Source organism: Elephas maximus, chromosome 27 (genome assembly GCF_024166365.1).
Source record: "Elephas maximus indicus isolate mEleMax1 chromosome 27, mEleMax1 primary haplotype, whole genome shotgun sequence".
In the NCBI taxonomy this organism is placed as follows: Eukaryota; Metazoa; Chordata; class Mammalia; order Proboscidea; family Elephantidae; genus Elephas; species Elephas maximus.
In genome coordinates this window covers 30372710-30384827 of record NC_064845.1, presented here as the reverse complement: position 1 = coordinate 30384827, position 12118 = coordinate 30372710, and positions in this window count along the sequence as shown.

Below are 12118 nucleotides of genomic sequence, written 5' to 3'. Positions count from 1 at the left end.
CAGCAAAGATGCAGAACATATAAAGGACACAATCAGCCAAGTTGACCTTATAGACATATATAGAACACTCCATCCAAGAGCTGCAAAGTACATATTATTTTCCAATGCACATGAATGTTATCCAGAATAATCCACATCATAGGCCACAGAGCAACCCTCAATGAAATCCAAGGTACTGAGGTAACACAAAGTATCTTCTCTGACCACAATGCCTTCAAACTAGAAATTAACACCAGGAAGAGCAAAGGGAAAAAAAATCAGTTACATGGAAACCAAATAACACCTTACTTTAAAACCACTGGACAATAGAAGAAATCAGAGATGGAATCAAAAAATTCCTAGAATCGAATGAGAATGAAAACACATCATATCAAAAGCTCTGGCACACAGCAAAGGCAGTCCTCAGAGGTCAATTTATAGCAGTAGATGCAGCCATCAAAAAAAGAAGAGGAGGAGGCGGGGCCAAGATGGCGGACTAGGTGGACGCTACCGCGGATCCCTCTTGCAACAAAGACTCGGGCAAACAAGTGAATCGATCACATACATAACAATCTACGAACTCTGAACAAGCACAGACTTAGAGACGGAAAACGAACAAATACAGGCAGACAGCGACCGTTTTCAGAACTGGGAGCCAGCGTACCAGGCAGGTGACCTTCGGAGCCTGATCTGGGGCAGAGCCCAGGAGGGCAGAGGGCACAGACAAGGGGCCCAGCCCTACCCCCCCAAACCCATCCCGGGAGAGAGTCTAGCTGGTTGGCGTAGCGGCACAGCCGGAGGGAGAAGCACCCGGGAGGCAGTGACTGATCTTGGAACGGGGAGAGCAGCACCCCAGCCGGGGAGCCGTCCCGCCGGGAGTTTGGCAAGAAGCGGGAGGGCGCGAGGGGAGGGGGGTCAGCTATATTTCCCTAAAGCGACCCCGGGGCGGGGCCCACACGTTCGTGTGGGGGGATGCCCACCCAGTTCGCGCGTGTGGCGCGGCCCACCGGAGGGAGAAGTCCCCGGGAGGAAGTGATGGGTCTCGGAGCAGGGAAAGCAGTGTCCCAACTGGGGAGCCGTCCCGCTGGGATCTTGGCGAAAGTGGGCGGGGCGTGAGCGCGGGGTCCAATTATATTCTCCTGAATAGACCCTGGGGGCGGGCCCACCCGTTCGTGCGGGAGACGCCCACCCAGTTTGCTCGTGTGGCGCAGCGCACAGGAGGGAGAAGTCCCTGGGAGGAAGTGACAGGTCTCGGAGCAGGGAGAGTAGCCTCCCAGCCAGGGAGCCGTCCCGCCCGGATTTTGGCGGACAGGGGCGGAGCGTGAACGCGGTGATCAGCTCTATATTCTGTGGTGCTACACTCCTAGCTCTCTGATCCCTCTCCCGCCCTCCCCAGGCGGCTCCATTAACATCCGAATACCTGGAGCCAGAGGGAGAATTCAGATAGGGATTTGACTGCATTTTTTTTTTTGCTGATTACCTGGAAAATCTAGTTTCCCAGTGATGGCTCGGAGACAGCAGTCCATATCAAACCACGTAAAGAAACAGACCATGACAGCTTCTCCAACCCCCCAAACAAAAGAATCAAAATCTTTCCCAAATGAAGATACAATCCTGGAATTATCAGATACAGAATATAAAAAACTAATTTACAGAATGCTTAAAGATATCACAAATGAAATTAGGGTAAATGCAGAAAAAGCCAAGGAACACACTGATAAAACTGCTGAAGAACTCAAAAAGATTATTCAAGAACATAGTGGAAAAATTAATAAGTTGCAAGAATCCATAGAGAGACAGCATATAGAAATCCAAAAGATTAACAATAAAATTACAGAATTTGACAATGCAATAGAAAGTCAGAGGAGCAGACTTGAGCAATTAGAATGTAGACTGGGACTTCTGGAGGACCAGGGAATCAACACCAACATAGCTGAAAAAAAATCAGATAAAAGAATTAAAGAAAATGAAGAAACCCTAAGAACCATGTGGGACTCTATCAAGAAGGATAACTTGCGAGTGATTGGAGTCCCAGAACAGGGAGGGGGGACAGAAAACACAGAGAAAATAGCTGAAGAACTCCTGACACAAAACTTCCCTGACATCATGAAAGACGAAAGGATATCTATCCAAGATGCTCATCGAACCCCATTTAAGTTTCATCCAAAAAGAAGAACACCAAGACATATTATCATCAAACTTGCCAAAACCAAAGACAAACAGAAAATTTTAAAAGCAGCCAGGGAGAAAAGAAAGGTTTCCTTCAAGGGAGAATCAATAAGAATAAGTTCAGACTACTCAGCAGAAACCATGCAGTCAAGAAGGCAACGGGACGACGTATACAGAGCACTGAAGGAGAAAAACTGCCAACCAAGGATCATATATCCAGCAAAACTCTCTCTGAAATATGAAGGAGAAATTAAGATATTTACAGATAAACACAAGTTTAGAGAATTTGCAAAAACTAAACCAAGACTGCAAGAAATGCTAAGGGAGATTGGCCTCATGACCAATAATATCAGGTACCAGCACAAGACAAGGTCACAAAACAACGTCCTGATATCAACGCAACTCAAATAGGGAAAGCACAAAAACAAACAAATTAAGACTAATTCTAAAAAATAAATAAATAAACAAAATAATACACACAACAGGAAATCATGGAAATCAATAGATAAACGATCACAATAATCAAAAAGAGGGACTAAATATAGGAGGCATTGAACTGCCAGATGGAGAGTGATACAAGGCAATATAGAAGGATACAAGTTAGGTTTTTACTTAGAAAAATAGGGGTAAATAATAAGGTAACCACAAAAAGGAATATCAATTCCATAACTGAAGAAAAAAGCCAAGAAAAACGTAAAGACTCAACAAACACAAAGTTAAACATTATGAAAATGAGGATCTCACAAGCTACTAAGAAAAACGTCTCAGCACAAAAAAGCATGTGGAAAAATGAAATGGCCAACAACACACATGAAAAGGCATCAAAATGACAGCACTAAAAACTTATTTATCTATAATTACACTGAATGTAAATGGACTAAATGCACCAATAAAGAGACAGAGTCAAGGACTGGATAAAGAAACACGATCCATCTATATGCTGCCTACAAGAGACACACCTTAGACTTAGAGACACAAACAAACTAAAACTCAAAGGATGGAAAAAAGTATATCAAGCAAACAATAAGCAAAAAAGAAGAGGAGTAGCAATATTAATTTCTGACAAAATAGACTTCAGACTTAAATCCTCCACAAAGGACAAAGGAGGACACTATATAATGATAAAAGGGACAATTGATCAGGAAGACATAACCATATTAAATATTTACGCACCCAATGACAGGGCTGCAAGATACATAAATCAAATTTTAACAGAATTGAAAAGTGAGATAGACACCTCCACATTTATACTACGAGACTTCAACACACCACTTTCACAGAAGGACAGGACATCCAGTAAGAAGCTCAATAGAGACACAGAAGACCTACTTACAACAATCAACCAACTTGACCTCATTGACTTATACAGAACTCTCCACCCAACTGCTGCAAAATATACTTTTTTTTCTAGTGCACATGGAACATTCTCTAGAATAGACCACATATTAGGTCATAAAACAAATCTTTGCAGAGTCCAAAACATCGAAATATTACAAAGCATCTTCTCAGACCACAGGCAATGAAGCTAGAAATCAATAACAGAAAAACTAGGGAAAAGAAATCAAATACTTGGAAAATGAACAATACCCTTCTGAAAAAAGACTGGGGTATAGAAGACATCAAGGAGGGAATAAGGAAATTCTTAGAAAGCAACGAGAATGAAAATACTTCCTATCAAAACCTCTGGGACGAGGCGGAGCCAAGATGGCGGACTAGGCAGACGCTACCTCGGATCCCTCTTACAACAAAGACACGGAAAAACAAGTGAATCGATCACATACATAACAATCTACGAACCCTGAACAACAAACACAGATTTAGAGACGGAGAACGAACTAATACGGGGAAGCAGCGATTGTTTCCAGAGCCTGGAGCCAGCATACCAGTCAGGTACGGCACAAGCACAGAGACCTGCTCCACCCCCCTGAACTAACCCCGGGAGGGGGACTAGCCAGTTCCACGGGCGGCGTGGGACGCAGCCGTTAGGAGAAGTCCCCGGGAGGCAGTGACTGATCTTGGAGCAGAAAGAGTAGCATCCGAGCCGGGGAACCGTCCCACAGGGATTTGGACTGCATGCAGGTACGCCATAAACACGGAGAGTTGCTCCACCCCCTGAACTAACCCCGGGAAGGTGACCATCCGGGTCGCGCGGGCGGCGTGGGACGCAGCCGGTAGGAGAAGTCCCCGGGAGGCAGCGACTGGTATTGGAGCGGGGAGAACAGCGTTCCAGCCGGGACACTCGGTCGCGGCACAAGCACGGGGAGCTACTCCACCCATCTGAACTAACCCCGGGAGGGGGCCCACCTGGTTCACAGGGGCGGCACGGCCACGCGGCTGGAGGGACGAGAAGTCCCCGGGAGGCAGCGACTGATTTTGGAGTCGAGAGTGCACCGTCCCAGTAGGGGAGCCTTGACGCTGGGCGTGGGGCTGGAAGCGGAGGATCTGACCGTGACTCCAGCGGGCCAGACCCCCCGGGGGCAATCTCCACACAGACAGCACACATAGGCGACGCGCCCGCGGGAATCTCAGATATAAGAGTCATTCCAAGCAAGACAAGCAACTCTGGCTATATTCTGAGGTGCTACTCTCCTATCTCTCTGTTCCCTCCCCCACCCTCCCCAGGCGGCTTCATTAACATCTGAATAGCCTGAGCCAGAGGGAGAACTCTGATAGGGATCTGACTGCAGTTTTTTTTTAGCGGATTTTCTGGAAAAACTAGTTTCCCAGTGATGGCTCGGAGACAACAATCCATATCAAACCACTTAAAGAAGCAGACCGTGACAGCTTCTCCAACTCCCCAAACAAAAGAATCAAAATCTTTCCCAAATGAAGATACAATTTTGGAATTATCAGATACAGAATATAAAAAACTAATTTACAGAATGCTTAATGATATCACAAATGAAATTAGGATATCTGCAGAAAAAGCCAAGGAACACACTGATAAAACTGTTGAAGAACTCAAAAAGATTATTCAAGAACATACTGGAAAAATTAATAAGTTGCAAGAATCCATAGAGAGACAACATGTAGAAATCCAAAAGATTAACAATAAAATAACAGAATTAGACAACACACTAGGAAGTCAGAGGAGCAGACTCGAGCAATTAGAATGCAGACTGGGACATCTGGAGGACCAGGGAATCAACACCAACATAGCTGAAAAAAAATCAGATAAAAGAATTAAAAAAAATGAAGAAACCCTAAGAATTATGTGGGACTCTATCAAGAAGGATAACCTGCGGGTGATTGGAGTCCCAGAACAGGGAGGGGGGACAGAAAACACAGAGAAAATAGTTGAAGAACTTCTGACAGAAAACTTCCCTGACATCATGAAAGACGAAAGGATATCTATCCAAGATGCTCATCGAACCCCATTTAAGATTGATCCAAAAAGAAAAACACCAAGACATATTATCATCAAACTCACCAAAACCAAAGATAAACAGAAAATTTTAAAAGCAGCCAGGGAGAAAACAAAGGTTTCCTTCAAGGGAGAATCAATAAGAATATGTTCTGACTACTCAGCAGAAACCATGCAGGCAAGAAGGGAATGGGACGACATATACGGAACACTGAAGGAGAAGAACTGCCAACCAAGGATCATATATCCAGCAAAACTCTCTCTGAAATATGAAGGCGAAATTAAGATATTTACAGACAAACACAAGTTTAGAGAATTTGCAAAAACCAAACCAAAGCTACAAGAAATACTAAAGGATATTGTTTGGTCAGAGAACCAATAATATCAGATATCAGCACAACACAAGGTCACAAAACAGAACGTCCTGATATCAACTCAAATAGGGAAATCACAAAAGCAAACAAATTAAGATTAATTAAAAAAAAAATACACATAACAGGGAATCATGGAAGTCAATAGGTAAAAGATCACAATAATCAAAAAGAGGGACTAAATACAGGAGGCATTGAACTGCCATATGGAGAGTGATACAAGGCGATATAGAACAATACAAGTTAGGTTTTTACTTAGAAAAATAGGGGTATATAATGAGGTAACCACAAAAAGGTATAACAACTCTATAACTCAAGACAAAAACCAAGAAAAACGTAACGACTCAACTAACATAAAGTCAAACACTATGAAAGTGAGGATCTCACAATTTACTAAGAAAAACGCCTCAGCACAAAAAAGTATGTGGAAAAATGAAATTGTCAACAACACACATAAAAAGGCATCAAAATGACAGCACTAAAAACTTATTTATCTATAATTACCCTGAATGTAAATGGACTAAATGCACCAATAAAGAGACAGAGAGTCACAGACTGGATAAAGAAACACGATCCATCTATATGCTGCCTACAAGAGACACACCTTAGACTTAGAGACACAAACAAACTAAAACTCAAAGGATGGAAAAAAGTATATCAAGCAAACAATAAGCAAAAAAGAAGAGGAGTAGCAATATTAATTTCTGACAAAATAGACTTTAGACTTAAATCCACCACAAAGGATAAAGAAGGACACTATATAATGCTAAAAGGGACAATTGATCAGGAAGACATAACCATATTAAATATTTACGCACCCAATGACAGGGCTGCAAGATATATAAATCAAATTTTAACAGAACTGAAAAGCGAGATAGATACCTCCACAATTATAGTAGGAGACTTCAACACACCCCTTTCGGAGAAGGACAGGACATCCAGTAAGAAGCTCAACAGAGACACGGAAGATCTAATTACAACAATCAACCAACTTGACCTCATTGACTTATACAGAACTCTCCACCCAACTGCTGCAAAATATACTTTTTTTTCTAGCGCACATGGAACATTCTCTAGAATAGACCACATCTTAGGTCATAAAACAAACCTTTGCAGAGTCCAAAACATCGAAATATTACAAAGCATCTTCTCAGACCACAAGGCAATAAAACTAGAGATCAATAACAGAAGAACGAGGGAAAAGAAATCAAATACTTGGAAAATGAACAATACCCTCCTGAAAAAAGACTGGGTTATAGAAGACATCAAGGAGGGAATAAGGAAATTCATAGAAAGCAACGAGAATGAAAATACTTCCTATCAAAACCTCTGGGACACAGCAAAAGCAGTGCTCAGAGGCCAATTTATATCAATAAATGCACACATACAAAAAGAAGAAAGAGCCAAAATCAGAGAACTGTCCCTACAACTTGAACAAATAGAAAGTGAGCAACAAAAGAATCCATCAGGCACCAGAAGAAAACAAATAATAAAAATTAGAGCTGAACTAAATGAATTAGAGAACAGAAAAACAATTGAAAGAATTAACAAAGCCAAAAGCTGGTTCTTTGAAAAAATTAACAAAATTGATAAATCATTGGCTAGACTGACTAAAGAAATACAGGAAAGGAAACAAATAACCCGAATAAGAAATGAGAAGGACCACATCACAACAGAACCAAATGAAATTAAAAGAATCATTTCAGATTATTATGAAAAATTGTACTCTAACAAATTTGAAAACCTAGAAGAAATGGATGAATTCCTTGAAAAACACTACCTACCTAAACTAACACATTCAGAAGCAGAACAACTAAATAGACCCATAACAAAAAAAGAGATTGAAACGGTAATCAAAAAACTCCCAACAAAAAAAAGTCCTGGCCCGGACGGCTTCACTGCAGAGTTCTACCAAATTTTCAGAGAAGAGTTAACACCACTACTACTAAAGGTATTCCAAAGCATAGAAAATGACGGAATACTACCCAACTCATTCTATGAAGCCACCATCTCCCTGATACCAAAACCAGGTAAAGACATTACAAAAAAAGAAAATTATAGACCTATATCCCTCATGAACATTGATGCAAAAATCCTCAACAAAATTCTAGCCAATAGAATCCAACAACACATCAAAAAAATAATTCACCCTGATCAAGTGGGATTTATACCAGGTATGCAAGGCTGGTTTAATATCAGAAAAACCATTAATGTAATCCATCACATAAATAAAACAAAAGACAAAAACCACATGATCTTATCAATTGATGCAGAAAAGGCATTTGACAAAGTCCAACACCCATTTATGATAAAAACTCTTACCAAAATAGGAATTGAAGGAAAATTCCTCAACATAATAAAGGGCATCTACGCAAAGCCAACAGCCAATATCACTCTAAATGGAGAGAACCTGAAAGCATTTCCCTTGAGAACGGGAACCAGACAAGGATGCCCTTTATCACCGCTCTTATTCAACATCGTGTTGGAAGTCTTAGCCAGGGCAATCAGGCTAGACAAAGAAATAAAAGGTATCCGGATTGGCAAGGAAGAAGTAAAGTTATCACTATTTGCAGATGACATGATTATATACACAGAAAACCCTAAGGAATCCTCCAGAAAACTACTGAAACTAATAGAAGAGTTTGGCAGAGTCTCAGGTTATAAAATAAACATACAAAAATCACTTGGATTCCTCTACATCAACAAAAAGAACACCGAAGAGGAAATAACCAAATCAATACCATTCACGGTAGCCCCCAAGAAGATAAGATACTTAGGAATAAATCTTACCAAGGATGTAAAAGACCTATACAAAGAAAACTACAAAGCTCTACTACAAGAAATTCAAAAGGACATACTTAAGTGGAAAAACATACCTTGCTCATGGATAGGAAGACTTAACATAGTAAAAATGTCTATTCTACCAAAAGCCATCTATACATTTAACGCACTTCCGATCCAAATTCCAATGTCATATTTTAAGGGGATAGAGAAACAAATCACCAATTTCATATGGAAGGGAAAGAAGCCCCGGATAAGCAAAGCACTACTGAAAAAGAAGAAGAAAGTGGGAGGCCTCACCTTACCTGACTTCAGAACCTATTATACAGCCACAGTAGTCAAAACAGCCTGGTATTGGTACAACAACAGACACATAGACCAATGGAACAGAATTGAGAACCCAGACATAGATCCATCCACGTATGAGCAGCTGATATTTGACAAAGGACCAGTGTCAATTAACTGGGGAAAAGACAGCCTTTTTAACAAATGGTGCTGGCATAACTGGATATCCATTTGCAAAAAAATGAAACAGGACCCATACCTCACACCATGCACAAAAACTAACTCCAAGTGGATCAAAGACCTAAACATAAAGACTAAAACGATAAAGATCATGGAAGAAAAAATTGGGACAACCCTAGGAGCCCTAATACAAGGTATAAACAGAATACAAAACATTACCAAAAATGATGAAGAGAAACCCGATAACTGGGAGCTCCTAAAAATCAAACACCTATGCTCATCTAAAGACTTCACCAAAAGAGTAAAAAGACCACCTACAGATTGGGAAAGAATTTTCAGCTATGACATCTCCGACCAGCGCCTGATCTCTAAAATCTACATGATTCTGTCAAAACTCAACCACAAAAAGACAAACAACCCAATCAAGAAGTGGGCAAAGGATATGAACACACGTTTCTCTAAAGAAGATATTCAGGCAGCCAACAGATACATGAGAAAATGCTCTCGATCATTAGCCATTAGAGAAATGCAAATTAAAACTACGATGAGATTCCATCTCACACCAGCAAGGCTGGCATTAATCCAAAAAACACAAAATAATAAATGTTGGAGAGGCTGCGGAGAGATTGGAACTCTCATACACTGCTGGTGGGAATGTAAAATGGTACAATCACTTTGGAAATCTATCTGGCGTTATCTTAAACAGTTAGAAATAGAACTACCATACAACCCAGAAATCCCACTCCTCGGAATATACCCTAGAGATACAAGAGCCTTCATACAAACAGATATATGCACACCCATGTTTATTGCAGCTCTGTTTACAATAGCAAAAAGTTGGAAGCAACCAAGGTGTCCATCAACGGATGAATGGGTAAATAAATTGTGGTATATTCACACAATGGAATACTACGCATCGATAAAGAACAGTGACGAATCTCTGAAACATTTCATAACATGGAGGAACCTGGAAGGCATTATGCTGAGCAAAATGAGTCAGAGGCAAAAGGACAAATACTGTATAAGACCATTATTATAAGATCTTGAGAAATAGTAAACCTGAGAAGAACACATACTTTTGTGGTTACGAGGGGGGGAGGGAGGGAGGGTGGGAGAGGGTTTTTTTATTGATTAATCAGTAGATAAGAACTGCTTTAGGTGAAGGGAAAGACAACACTCAATACATGGAAGGTCAGCTCAATTGGACTGGACCAAAAGCAAAGAAGTTTCCGGGATAAAATGAATGCTTCAAAGCTCAGCGGAGCAAGCGCGGGGGTCTGGGGAACATGGTTTGCGGGGACTTCTAAGTCAATTGGCAAAATAATTCTATTATGAAATCATTCTGCATCCCACTTTGAAATGTGGCGTCTGGGGTCTTAAATGCTAACAAGCAGCCATCTAAGATGCAGCAATTGGTCTCAACCCACCTGGAGCAAAGGAAAATGAAGAACACCAAGCCCACATGACAACTAAGAGCCCAAGAGACAGAAAGGGCCACATGAACAAGAGACCTACATCATCCTGAGACCAGAAGAACTAGTTGGTGCCCGGCCACAATCGATGACTGCCCTGACAGGGAGCTCAGCAGAGGACCCCTGAGGGAGCAGGAGAGCAGTGGGATGCAGACCCCAAATTCTCATAAGAAGACCAAACTTAATGGTCTGACTGAGACTGGAGGAATCCCGGCGGCCATGCTCTCCAGACCTTCTGTTGACACAGGACAGGAACCATCCCTGAAGACAACTCATCAGACATGAAAGGGACTGGTCAGCGGGTGGGAGAGAGACGCTGATGAAGAGTGAGCTAATTATATCAGGTGTACACTTGAGATTGTGTTGGCAACTCTTGTCTGGAGGGGGGATGGGAGGATAGAGAGAGAGGGAAGCCGGCAAAATTGTCAAGAAAGGAGAGACTGAAAGGGCTGACTCAAGACGGGGAGAGTAAGTGGGAGTAGGGAGTGAGATGTATGTAAACTTATATGTGACAGACTGATTGGATTTGTAAACGTTCACTTGAAGCTTAATAAAAGTTATTATAAAAAAAAAAAAAAAAAAAAAAAAAAAAAAAAAAAAAACCTCTGGGACACAGCAAAAGCAGTGCTCAGAGGTCAATTTATATCGTTAAATGCACACATCCAAAAAGAAGAAAGAGCCAAAATCAGAGAACTGTCCCGACAACTTGAACAAATAGAAAGTGAGCAACAAAAGAGCCCATCAGGCACCAGAAGAAAACAAATAATAAAAATTAGAGCTGAACTAAATGAATTAGAGAACAGAAAAACAATTGAAAGAATTGACAAAGCCAAAAGCTGATTCTTTGAAAAAATTAACAAAATTGAGAAACCATTGGCTAGACTGACTAAAGAAAAACAGGAAAGGAAACAAATAACCCGAATAAGAAACGAGAAGGACCACATCACAACAGAGCCAAATGAAATTAAAAGAATCATTTCAGATTACTGTGTAAAATTGTACTCTAACAAATTTGCAAACCTAGAAGAAATGGATAAATTCTTGGAACAATACTACCTACCTAAACTAACACATTCAGAAGTAGAACAACTAAATAGACCTGTAACAAAAAAAGAGATTGAAACGGTAATCAAAAAACTTCCAACAAAAAAAAGTCCTGGCCCGGATGGCTTCACTGCAGAGTTCTACCAAACCTTCAGAGAAGACTTAAGACCATTACTGTTGAAGGTATTTCAAAGCATAGAAAAAGACGGAATACTACCCAACTCATTCTATGAAGCTACCATCTCCCTGATACCAAAACCAGGTAAAGACATTACAAAAAAAGAAAATTTTAGACCTGTATCCCTCATGAACATAGATGCAAAAATCCTCAACAAAATTCTAGCCAATAGAATCCAACAACACATCAAAAAAATAATTCACCCTGATCAAGTGGTATGCAAGGCTGGTTTAATATCAGAAAAACCATTAATGTAATCCATCACATAAATAAAACAAAAGATAAAAACCACATG